Raw genomic sequence first — 13,535 nt, 5'->3', positions numbered from 1 at the left:
GGTCTTATGAATTGGGTAATTATTTATTCATGTAATTATAGTACAGATTTTGTAACGTTACATGTGGTGGTATGAACTCCCACCTTATATGTGGGGGAGAATCTTGGGAATTTATGTTTTTTTTTACTGTGTACTTGGAAATGTCTGTAGTTTGAAAAAGTTTATCATGCCTTTCCTTTTTATTTGATATGAAAAGAAAAAGAAATGAAAGAATAAATTTTGTTATTATTTTTAACAAGCCATAGGTTGAGATCTGTTTTATGAAGAAAGCAGAAATAATTACGGAAAGTAATTTTAAGGAATTTCATGACTTACTCTTTTGACAGTTGTAAAAAGGTATTTATTCCAGAATCCATTAGCAAAATTAAGTCAGAATTTTGCTAAATTTGCTTAGTAAATTTAATGTTTATTCAACACATTGAAAAGACTTTACATGTATGAATATTGGTTTAATTTGTAATTTAAAAGCAACGTGAGTCACCATATTATTTCATGCTTTGGCCCTTAAAAAATAAAATGTCCTCTCTCAGTTATTTTTTTAAAGGTTTAACTTTTTTATTAAAATATTTTGCATTTTATAGTGCCTTTCTTAGAATTCTAAGACTTCAAAGAGATTTAGCTTTCCCTAATTTCTGTTATCTTCATGATATATGTCCAGATTTTTTAAAAAAGACTTCTGTGATTAGAACTGTTTAAAAATTATTGCATGAATTGCCTCAGTGCACAGAGGAAAAAAAGCATCAGAAGTTAACATACATCTTGAATTAGATAATTATACATTCTGCTATAAATTAAATTGTATATAAAAGAGTTTTTCATTTTTCTAACATGAAAATATGTATAAAAGCTTCTTGGAATTTCTGTCTGGGTTTGTTCAATTTTTAAAATTAATCTTGTCAGTGAAATTCAGCTGTATCATTGCCACCTAGTGGTAAAATTAACATTACTGTTAAGCTGTGTGGTTCTAAATTTTAATATCTAGTAAAAGGTTCACTGTTTTGTGGCCTTGAGTGTGAATCTTGTGACTCTTTCTCTAGCCTGTGAGAGACTGCTATTGTTTTTTAGATTTATACCTATTTGCTCTTTTCCAAAAGCTGGCAACATGGGTAGGCTACAGTTTGTTTTAGACCCTTTTATCCTTAAACATAAGTATAAAATCTCCCCATTACTGAATATCATGTTATGTTCTAAACAATGTACTTGTATAACCCTCAAATTATGGTGGAAATACTGTTGCTCAGCTCATACTCTTAATTGCTGAAAATCACCTGGCTACAGGTAAGAATTTAAACCCAGGTATTTGATGACAAAGCCTCCACTTGCACTGTCCAACCTAGGCTAACCTCTTAACCTTTCCAGTCTTCAAATTTTATTTCTTGCCACCAACCTCCCTCCAGACCTGTAACGGATGTCTGAATTTACTTCTCTATTTTCCAGTGCACTTGTGGCAGCAACTGACCTTTCCTTTACTCTTTCATGAGGTTAGTCTTCCTCTTTCACTACTCTGTAGCTTTATTTCTGTTTATCTGCAACCTAATAGCATTTGAACTTGGATCATCTGTCTTTTGATTTCGGGTTAGCCATGCTCACTAAGGAGTCTTTCTCACTTAATTTAAAATCCACCATTGGGAAAATAAACAGCTCTTGCAAACATTTCTCTTTAGTTCATGAGACAGTCTCAAAGAAATTCGAGGTGTGGGCACAGTATTATACCAACATAGAAATCTTACTGGACCGGAGATACTGGAAACTGCTACTATCAAAACCACATGAGTATGTATGCACTCAGAGCCATACAGATCAAAGGGGGAGACATGAGATGATACGGGGAAAGAAGGAAGGATAGGTTGAAATACAAGAGGAGTTGGTTAGAGAAGGAAAAAAGGGAAATGTGGGCTAAAGTGAGATGTATTTTGTAATGATGTGTATTGCAGCATCATAGTCCCAGGCTTAGTAGTGTGTGCAGCTCATTCATAGATGGTCCCTGAAATCTCTGCTTTTCTTTTTTTATAGAATGTTAAAAAGTCAGTGCCAAGTTAAATGCATGTGATCAGTAGTTGGGAATGGTTAGTGGATGATGACAGAAGCTATTTGGGTACTTCCTGTATGTGCTCCAAAGTCATCAATACTTAGTTCCCAATTTCTCTTCCCTTAATGTACTGTGTGTTTAGCTTTCTCATTCTCCACTAAGAAATTAGCCACAGACTTAGTTTTCTTACTGGTCTTGCCAGGTTTTCCCCTTGATGAGTCTTGATACAACAACAGTTCTCAGAAAACCAACCTGTACATTAAAGTGTTTCTTTAAACCCGTACTCCTAGTAGCCAAGAATTCTGTGGGAGTAGCTTTACCTATAGATATTGATAAAGTAAATTAGGAACTTGCTTTTTATGAGAGATTTGGACTTTTGGTGGGTGGTTGGTGAGTGAAGTAGAAATCTTTGCCAGGTTTAAATTTAGTGAATCAAAAATTGGTAGAGTCTTAGTATGTGCGTAAGACTACTGGGGGTGGTGGGTTTAGGAAAATATAAGAGGATGAATGGTTCTTGTCCTTAAAGATCTTGAAATTAATGTGGGAAAATGGTATTTGAGAAACAAAACAATACAAACCTATCTGTTTCGATTGTAATCTCATAAAACAGCCAACATGATGTGATAGGGACTGTGTAAGGAGACCACATGATTTATTTTACTTACTTATTTCTTCACTGGCTTGTTCTTTGTATACCCTCTACATTTTAAGCTTTTCTTTGTTCTTGTTTTTTTACTGATTCTGAGTGACTTTATCCATTTCCTTTTCCTGCATGCTTATGACCCCAAATCTACCTCCAGTCACTGTTTTCAGAAGTCCAGATTTGTATCTTCAGTTGAGAAGCAGGATTTAAGTTTGGAAGGGAAATTAAAATTGTTGCTTTGCTTCCCCACTGTAGTAAACTCTATTAGCATTCCAATGTCAGAGCTACCTAGGTGGGCTAAGGAGCTAAAATAATTTTTTAATCGAATGCTAAACAAAGCTCATCTTCCTTGGTCTGAAATAGCAAAATAGGTCATTATTTTCTTATCTCTGTCCTCTTAGTTAGCCTTTCCTGATATACACACATGCCTTTGCTTCTGACCATTTGGTCCCACAGGCAGCCGTAGTAGTTTCTGTTTCTGGTATCCTGGTTGCTAGTCAAGTATCAAAATTAGTTTATCATGTTCCAACCCCTCACCTCCTTAAAAGACCATCATTTGTACTCTTTACACCAACTTTATTCCTTAGAAATGTACTCTGTCTTCCCCATTTTAGGCAGCTGGCAACTTCACACAGTAACTAGTCTCATGCAATTAGAAGTTGGGTGTGAAAGAATGCCCAAGGGTGAGCAGTCACTGGGGACACCTAATGTGAGAACTTGTATCTGTAAGGCCTTAGAGTCCATGAGACTTGTAGTATATTGTGAAATGGTTTTTGTGATTTGTGTCTGTTAATACTATAAGATCAAGGATCAATGCTTTGCAGAGTAGTAGACATTCAGCAAACATGTACTCAGCAAACCCTAAATGTATACTTTCTGTGCATAAGACGTGTCCTAGGCAATGTATGGGATACATGGATAAGACTATCCACTTCAAGAGATTTACAATAGAGCGAAAGATGCAGAAAAAGGAATGAATTAAGTGTTACAGTGCTGATGGAATGCAAAGGCAGGACTCATCAATTCTGATGTGACATAAAGAAGCACAATCTGATAGGAGGAGTGGAGTCGAAACAATTGAGTTGGTCTTGAAAAATAACTGAAATTTGCATTTCCCTTTTGTCTTCAGCCTGTGCCAAATGTGCTCCTGCCACATCATCCCCACTTGAGAACACTGCTATAGAGCTACAAGATTATAGGTATTTGGTCTGCTGTTCAAATTATTGAAGGTAATATTTACAGAATATTTTTTACCACTATTCCAAATTACCCAGCCTCTGGTGGTTATTTTTCTGATGCCTGCTTCCTGATCACAAATGTAATGCCACATACTTGAGATTTTTATCACAGCAGCACCCCACTTAAAGGTACCCCTTCCACTATTGATCAGGGTAACTCTAGCTGATGAAACAAACCTCAGAATTTTAGAGACTTATAATAAATCTTTTTCAGCAGTTTTATGATGATAAAGGACTTGGTTGGAGTATAACTTTAAATAGTGATTCACAGATTTAGGCTCCTTCCATCTTGTGATTTTGCATTTGCTAGACTCTTGCAATCTCCTGAATCTAGTCAACAGATGGGAAAAGAGAGAACAAAGAATATACACTGCTTCTTAGAAACTTCCTTTCTCAAAAGTGAAATACATTATTTCAGTTCACATTCTAATGATGAGAATTAATCACCCGGCCCTACCTTGGTATAGGCAATGCTGGAGAATGACTCTCTAGCTAGGCAGCTGCTTCCTAGAGACCACCTTGTACTATGGAAGGGGAAAGCACACATTTAGTGAATAGCCCTTTCTTAAACAAAAAACAAGCAGTTCTTATAGAATCATGTAAGGAAGTTTTAAAAAGAATATCAGTGTATGAGTCCAACTCCAAGAGGATCTGATTTAGTTCATCTAGGGTGGCTATAGTGTTTGTTTTGTTAGTTTTAAAGTTTCCACATATATCTCAGTATGCGGCTAAGGTTGAGAACCATAAGATTAGGAATTTGCGAGGTGCAGAGAAGATGTGGAGACAAGAGAATAACAGGTTCTTCTGATTGACTATGAGGTCAAGACTATATATCAAGACAAAGTAATGAGGAAGCTACATAAATAAGCAAAAGCATGTATATGCACCTGTATGTCTTTGTTGGGGTTAACTATGATATCAGAGGAGAAAATATGGAACTTGGAAGCAGAAGACCAATATTTAAGTCCCAGATTTATCATTTTTCAGTTCTAGAATTTCTAGTTGCTTGTTTTTCATAAGTACCTATTCTTTCATATAGACAATAATCTGTTATTTAAGTGTATTAATTTTACTTATTTGAAAATTACAGTTTGAATTCTCTACAGTCTCTGACCCTTCCCTAACCTTTACTGAGTTTGTAGTCTTTCATGGAGTTGGTACTATTCCAACACTTGGACATTGTTAATGGTGCATTCCTTATGCAGCTGAGATTGCCTGAAACACTATGGTCTCTGCTTAGACAGCACATATTATGGGAAGTATAGAAACATATGTTAAAGTTTGGTTGGAGCCACTGATAGAATATGCAATGGACATTATAACCTGTCAGATGGAGAACTTGGGAGCTTGTTTTCTTTGGACTTCTCTTCCCAGCTTTCACCATTTCATTATATGGAACACAGTTTTCTCCTGCATAATTTATGGTCCTCCAAAAGTTTACCTTCTTATTTTTAGGATGGCTATACTTTCTTCTTTTAATATTTTATGTATCTTTTTCTATAATGTATGTGATTGATATAAGAATAAAGCAGGGACGCCGGGACGGCTCAGTCAGTTAAGCATCTGACTTCGGCTCACGTCATGATCTCATAGTTCATGGGTTCGAGCCCCACATCAGGCTCTGCTGACAGCTCAGAGCCTGGAGTCTGCTTCAGATTCTGTGTCTCCCTCTCTCTCTGGCCCTCCTCTGTTTGCACTCTGTCTCTCAAAAATTAATAAATGTTAAAAAAAATTTTTTTTAAAAGATAAGAATAAATCACCCAATATCTCCATTTATCCTGATATTAGAAGTCTGGCAGTGTGATCTTGGGTGAGTCTCTAAGTCTCTCTGAGTCTCATTATCTCTCAAATGGGGATAATAATTCAGACTGTTAGGAAGAATAAATAAAATAATGAAGAATACTTTGTGAATGAATGCTAGTTTTTATATTATTAATAGGAAAGATTAAAGGACCAGAGGCATCATAGATGATAAGAGTGAGAGAGTAAGTTAATTGAAACAGTAGGAGTTTGTGGTTGAAGGGAAGGATAATAAAGATCAAGATTTGCAACTTTAGGTATTCACAATGTGTTGAGGCAATGTATACAAATGGGCTCTGGCATTCCTTTTTCATTGCTCTCTGCTTTCTCTTATTACTATATGATGTGGGGACTAACCCTTTTACTCACATTCTAAATCAGAAGACACTTTTTTTCCCCCCACATTACAGTTGACCCTTGAACAATGGGTTTGAAGTATTTGGGTCCACTTATATGAGAATTGTTTACAGTACTGTAAATGTATTTTATCTTTTAATTTTCTTTTCTCTGTCTTAGTTTATTGTAAGAATATACTGTATAATACATATAATATACAAAATATATGTTCATCAACTGTTTATTGGTAAAGGCTATTAGTAGTTAAGTTTGGGGGAAGTCAAAAGTTATATGTAGATTTTTGACCAAACCTTGCATTTTTCAAGGATCAATTGTATAATTATGAAATATTTGTAGATTCTTACTTTAAGGACAAATCCTGAAGGAGAAAAGGACATTTCAATTAAGTCCTAAAGGTAGTGAAGGAATAAAAAGATCAATTGTGGTTGAAAAGCCCTTTCATGGGGCGCCTGGGTGGTTCAGTCGGTTAAGCGGCCAACTTCGGCTCAGGTCATGATCTCGCGGTCCGTGAGTTCGAGCCCCGCGTCGGGCTCTGTGCTGACAGCTCGGAGCCTGGAGCCTGTTTCAAATTCTGTGTCTCCCTCTCTCTGACCCTCCCCCTTTCATGCTCTGTCTCTCTCTGTCTCAAAAATAAATAAACGTTAAAAAAAAAAAAAAGAAAAGAAAAGCCCTTTCAGGTATACACACTAAGATTTAATGGAAAAGTTAATAAAGTTTCAAGGAACAGATAAAAAATCTGAAAAGGAGGAAGGGGATATTGAATAGATTAGTGACAAGCATTTGGATAATCTTTTGTCTCTTTCTGAATGAAGGAAATGAAAAATAATAAAACAGGAGTAATAATGATGGCAGATGCATTTTGAAAACTTATTTAACAAATATGATCACACTGGGATGATTTTAAGTTGAGAGAAGTTTATGGTTTCAGTTTACTACTGAAAAGAAAGCAGTGGGAGTCTGCCTTTTCACTAAAAGCATTTTCACAAAAGATAATAGAAATGATTGGTATTTGATGCCATTCTGGAATTAAAAGAATAAATAGCATTAAGCAGTCAAGTAGCTCTTCCATTCTCCCTTTTTATACATGTCTAAGACCCTGTGTGAATTTGTCTAGTATTATAAATTGACACAAGTAACAGGGATTTGTCTAGCATTAGAAATTGACACAAGTAATGGAATTTTCAGTACATATGTGAGGGGGAACAAGTGCCAAATTTCATTCTTTTATTTAATAGGGCTTTTCTTGCATAAGGCACGTAAAGAAAAGTCTTTGTTGCAGAGATGTATGAGGGCTCCATGGGAACTGAAAACAAGGCTGCATTTGATCATATAGTTAAACACCACTATTATTTCCTATTTTGATTTAAGTAGGACTAGCTTTTCTTTCTTTCTTTCTTTTTTTTTTTTTTTGGTTCTGTGTATTACAGATGTTTTAACAAATGAAATAAAATTGAATGCCATGTGGAAAAATCAGTTATCCAGGAAATAATTTTTAAGCTGTATTTGTGCCCTCATTAGCAGAATTTTCTGTTATCTAATCTTAATAGGAAAAAATATGTTTCATATATTAAACAATCAGATGTCTCTTAAACATTTGCCCCCTTTTAACTTGAGGTCTTTGTTAGTTCCTTTGATGTAACTGTGACATCTTATCTTTTATTATTTGTTCATTTATTCATTCACCTCAAATATTTATCTACCTATGAATATTTACCTAGTTCATAACCAAAATTTAAAATAATTATCCCCTAATTTCTTCTTGATTTGTGTAATTATGAACTTGAAATTAAATCCTTATATATTTTGTATGTTAGAAAAATGACTAATATTAGGTGGGTATACTACTTCATTGATCAATGAGGTGATGGAGAGAAATACTCAGAAAGATTGATGATTTAAAAAAAAACTTTTTTAAATTTTATTGATTTTTTTTTTCTGAGAGAGAGAGAGAGAGAGAAACCAAGCACATGAGTGGAGGAGGGGCAGACAGAGCAGGAGAGAGAGAGAATCCCAAGCAGGCTCCATGCTGTCAGCACAGAGTCTGATGTGGGGCTCAAACTCACAAACTGTGAGATCATGATGTGAGACGAAGTCAAGAGCTGGAGGCTTAGCTGACTGAGCCACCCAGGCGCCCCAGGTTGATGATTTTTGATGAGTTTTAGCATTCAAATTGGTTTTAAAACCAGAATTATTCTGAGATTGTCATTTTGAAATGCATATAACACATAACATTTATTCATTGATTTATATGAGTGATAACAAATATTCTTGTTCACACACAGTTAAGATATTTATTTACAGTACCCATTTTATATTACCTAGAGATTATTTGATGGTTTTAAAATAGAAAAAAATTCAAATACAAATAAAAGTAGAAAGTTGAAGAAAAATGTTCAATAATGATTAGACTCTATAAGTATTAAAATATCTACTATAGGAGTTTAATTTTAACTGAGTTTTCATAAAAGCTCTCCCAACATAATGGATATTTTCTTGAATTGCAAAGATGCCTGGTCTTTAATACTTTTTTTGTTTTACTTTTATAGTCACGATAGATGCATTAACAGCTATATATGCTATAGCTTGACAGAGTTGCCTTCTAACCAAGCTATTGTCATCATTCTTGGTTAACTAGCTTGAATATATGAATTTACCCCAATTAGGATATAATTAGGCTAATCCTGATGTGGGTTGACAAAGAGCCTTGCAGGTATTCTGAAGACAAAATTAATTTTCAAGGGTTCAATATATTTCTTATTAGTTCGTAACAGTATAAAAAGTTACATAGCATTTTTAAAAAGCATAATACACAAAAGCTTCAAAATAAAAGTAGATGTTCATGACATTTATTTTCTGTTTACCAGATTAGAACACCTTTTCTAATCTTTAGCATTTAATAACATTAAAAAATATATACTAAAGGAAAAAAAAATCCAAGCATGAATGACTGTGATAAATTCTATCATCTAATGAAATAAAGTTTATTAAAGATGACTGATGGTGTCCTCTTTCCCAAATCTGCTCAACACAAAATGTGTAGGATGGACAAGAATGTGGTTTGTGGGAGCCAATGTAGAAAATGCTTGAATGGTTAAAAATCAACCAGTAATTAATGAAGTGTACATTTAACAGTATAATACTTAGTGAATATTTACAGGAGACTTACATATGCCTGACACTGCTCTAAGTACTTGGAACTTAGCAAGAGACAGCTATATATTGTTCTTAGCTCATGGTTACATACAACAAACTATTTTATTTCCCTATGGACCAGCTAACAACAGGGAGTGAGTTTGTGGCTCAATAAAAGGCTTAAATTGGTGCTAGAGTTGTCTCCAGATATAAAGAACTTCCTCTGGAACTAGTAGAGCTAATTAGACTGCCCTTCACTAAACTGTTAGAAGAGGGTCAGTCACTGCATTGGTTGTTGGATGAGATGCCCTTTTCAACTCCAACGCTCCATGATTCTTTTACACTGAAGAGCTGTAGGGAGTGTACTGATCAAATTACCAAACAGGAATAAAAATACTTTCAGAAGCTTTCATTTATGCATTCAGTGAATATTTACTCAGTGCTAACTATATATCAGACACTGTTTTAACGCTTGGGGATCTAGCTTTTACAATAAGTATGGTGGGTTTTGGAATGTAAATCTTCCCTTTGATTTCTGTGGTTTCAAAGAACCACATTTTGCCATCAAAATATGCCTAATTATAGAATCTAAAAAAAAAAAAAAAGAAATCCAGAAAGAATTAGACAACAAACATAATGAGACAGATAATATGACTCTTTCGATAACCTTTTTTGTTTAAATTGAATTTCATAAGGACTTGTTGTTTCTGGCACTTAGGACAAGATTGACCTTTTCCTCTCATCCATTTATAATTACTAACTGCCTAGTAGTGCACTACTAGGTATTTATCCAAAGGATATGAAAATGCTGATTTGATAGGGGAACATGCACCCGAATATTTATAGCAATATTGACAATAGCCAAATTATGGAAAGAACCCAAATGTCCACCAATTGATGAATGGATAAAGAAGATGTATACACACACACACACACACACACACACACACACACACACATGCAATGGAATATTACTCAGCAATCAAAAAGAATGAACTCTTGCCATTTACAGCAATGTAGACAGAACTAGAGTGTATTAAGAGACAAATACATGATTTCACTCATGTGGGATTTAAGAAATACAACAGATGAACATAGGAGAAGGGAAGGCAAAATAAGAAAACAGAGATGGAGACAAACCATAAGAGAATCATAAATACAGAGAACAAGCTGAGGGTTCATGGAGGGGGGATAGGCAAGATGGGTGTTGGGCATTGAGGAGGGCACTCTTTGGGATGAGCACTGGGTGTTATATGAAAGTAGTGAATCACTAGGTTTTACTCTTGAAACCAATATTACAGTGTATATTAACTACTTGAATTTAAATAAAAATAAAATTACTATGCTACAATAATAAGGTATATCATCCATTGAGCATTTACTATGTGCAAATCACCCTGCTAGATTATTTCCATGTATGTAATTTATTCTTCACAGCAATATTGTGATATGATGCAGGTAGTATAAGTCATAGTAGTGTCTCTTACTGAAGAGGAAACAGGCATGGAGAGGCTTACTAACTTACCTAAGGTGAAGTGTCGTAGACTCCAAGTTTAAAGTTCTCTTGGCCAGCAAAAGAGTGGATGCTGGATTAAAGCAAGAGATGGCTAATGTCTGGGAAAAGACAAGAGCCTCGAATAAGGGTCCTTGCCCCATATTTATTCAGATCAGAAGGCTTACAAACGTGATGAGTGTGTACAAAGAGACAAACTAGGAACATTAACTTGGGATGTGAGGGAAAAGGGGGGGCATTTGAAAATACACAGTATTTGGGGTTTGGGTCAATATAGAACAAAATCCAGGAGCTGGGCAGATGGGTAGATGGTTGTTAACAGCAGACAGGAGGCGCCATGCCTGTTTATCTTTGCCAGCCTAGGGGATGAGACAGACAGGGGGAATAACCTCAGGGTTAACAAGGCACCTTTTCTTTTGTTAACCGTCTCCGCTCTGGGCTGCTTTGCCTGCAGCGCAGCGGTCCATAGTCTTCCACCCTGAACATCTAATCTTGTTTATTTCGTATACGTATGTATTGGGCACCTTTGCACCATTTCTGTTTCAGGACTTTGTCTCTCCCTCTCTAGTTTAGGGGCTCTGCACCCTCTCTCTATTTTGGGTGCCTTTGCAACTCCTTATTCCTGGCGCCTTTGTGCCTCCCTATTCTCGGGGTCTTTGCATCCCCCTATTCTTGGAGTGCCAATCTGGTTTAGCCAAACTCAGGTGTGAGCATTTTATGGCTTTGTATTTATTTATGCCTTGTTAACCCATTGGTATAAGCCCAGGGGATTCCCAAGCTTATCCCCCACAGTGAAGTAGCTAGTAAGAGATGATACAAAAAAACTGTTAAAAAAAAAAAAAAGCTGTGTATTGTGCTTATTTTCTATTTGGTATTATTAACCACGTACTATGTAACCTTTCTAGATAAGAGAATCTGTATGCCTTGCATACTGATTCTGATTTGTTATTCTGCAATTTTAATAAATGACAAAAAGAAGTAGATATAATAAGATAGAAGAAGTAAATGGTGGAAGTTCAGAAATGTTTCAACAACACTAACCTGGCTATTCTTTCTGATTTTCCTTCATAGACTCCTCTTCCTATTGAAATTGGAGGTATTTCTTAGCATTCAGTGTAGCAGCTCTACCATGTTCTTCTCCCTTGCAACATAATCCCTGAGTGGCCTTGTTCCTGATATGGATTCTTTTCACTAAAGTTTTTAAAATCTCAAGTCTGCAAAGTTTCCAATACAGTCACTTTCCTTTGTGCCATCCAAATCAGTCTAGGTATCCAACAATCTAAGTACATTTGGAGTTTGAATTGTATTTTAAACTTGTAATCATTTTTATCTGTAAAATTAGTATTTACAACCAGAGATGAGATTTAGCTAATTCTCTAATTTTAAGAAAATCTACATAATCTTTATATTTATTGGTTAGTTTGAGCTATCTCAGTGAGGCCATAATAAACTCATTATTAATAAGATAAAACTAACCCCCTATGTCAACATAGATTGCAATTTATGTGAGTATGTTTTCTAACAAATATAGTTCCCTAAAACATAGTTTTAATCTCAAGTTTATAAAGCAATATTTGGATTCATTTTTGAACAATTTCAATATTACAGAATTTTGTTTCCCATTTAATAAAACTTTTTTTTTTTTTTTTTGAGGGAGAGAGAGAGAGAGCATGAGCAGGGGAGGAGCAGAGAGAGAGAGACACACATACAGAATGTGAAGCAGGCTCCAGGCTCTGAGCTGTCCGCACAGAGCCTGACACGAGGCTCGAACTCAAGAACCATGCGATCATGACCTGAGATGAAGTCGCATGCTTAACAGACTGAGCCACCCAGGCGCCCCCTATTTTTTTTTTTTGCCATTTTTAAGAAACATCTAAATGAAAACCTCAAATTGTGATGGCATAAATAAGTATCAACTAGTATTTTATGACAACTCATGTAAACCTCTTTTATCTAATTAACAACATGTAAAAATGGTTTGTTGTGAGACTTATATTCTTTATGATAATAGATTTCCATTTGAACTTCTAACGAAAATGCTAATATTAACAGCTTCTGACTCCCTTTAAAATTTTTAGTCAAGGTGCATCAAAGAATTTGTAGATGAGGCTTATGACTATCTTTTGCTCATTGGAGTCAAGCGGAGGAATAGCGAATATCACATTATTTATTGGCTGTAAATGAAAACTAGGAATCAATAGAAAGGATTAAATCATGAGTTGTTATACAACTCACATATGCATTCATTCATTCATTCATTCATTCTGTTATTTATTTGACAAACATTTAAAAAGTATATGCATAAGGCTAGTTGGGATAGAATATCTTACATAAGATACAGCCCTTGTCAAGGAATTTAGGCTCATAAGTATGTCTTCAGTATGAAGATCATGTTCACTAGAGTTTTCCACATTGAACAATAGGACCTTGGACCCTATAGTTCATGAAAAGGTCTTGTTAAAATCTGTTAAAACGTACTAAGTATATTAAATGACTAGACCACGTAGATGTATGCACGTTATGCAGAGTTTCCTTTGAAACTAACAGTGTTATAATAGCGCTCCAGTTAATTTCACACAACTACTCTGAATAGTCATTAAAAAGTATTAGAACTTGCCAGCCCTGCAGCATTGGGTGACACCTCTCCAGTAATAGCTCACAGGGAGGAGGAACCATTGCTCTGGTGCTGCGGTCCCACTGCCCGCAGTGGGCAAGCACTACAAATGCCCTCGCGAGCTGCTGAGTATCTGTGAGCTCAGCCAGGAGAAGATGAGCTCCGTGTTTGAGGACAGCAATGTGTACATATGGCACATGATGTACCCA

At 35.5% G+C, this 13,535-nt stretch overlaps 1 long non-coding RNA gene across 1 annotated transcript in view; it reads left to right on the top strand.

The window, feature by feature from the left end:
- Positions 1-13,535, top strand: part of LOC115524872 — a 52,502-nt gene that overhangs the window by 2,953 nt on the left and 36,014 nt on the right. Inside the window, exon 2 of the long non-coding RNA XR_003972240.1 lies at positions 3,802-3,901. This is a non-coding gene — a long non-coding RNA (uncharacterized LOC115524872). The remainder of the gene's footprint in view (positions 1-3,801; positions 3,902-13,535) is intronic.

Source organism: Lynx canadensis, chromosome D1 (genome assembly GCF_007474595.2).
Source record: "Lynx canadensis isolate LIC74 chromosome D1, mLynCan4.pri.v2, whole genome shotgun sequence".
NCBI lineage: Eukaryota > Metazoa > Chordata > Mammalia > Carnivora > Felidae > Lynx > Lynx canadensis.
This window is presented reverse-complemented; position numbering and strand designations above follow the sequence as displayed.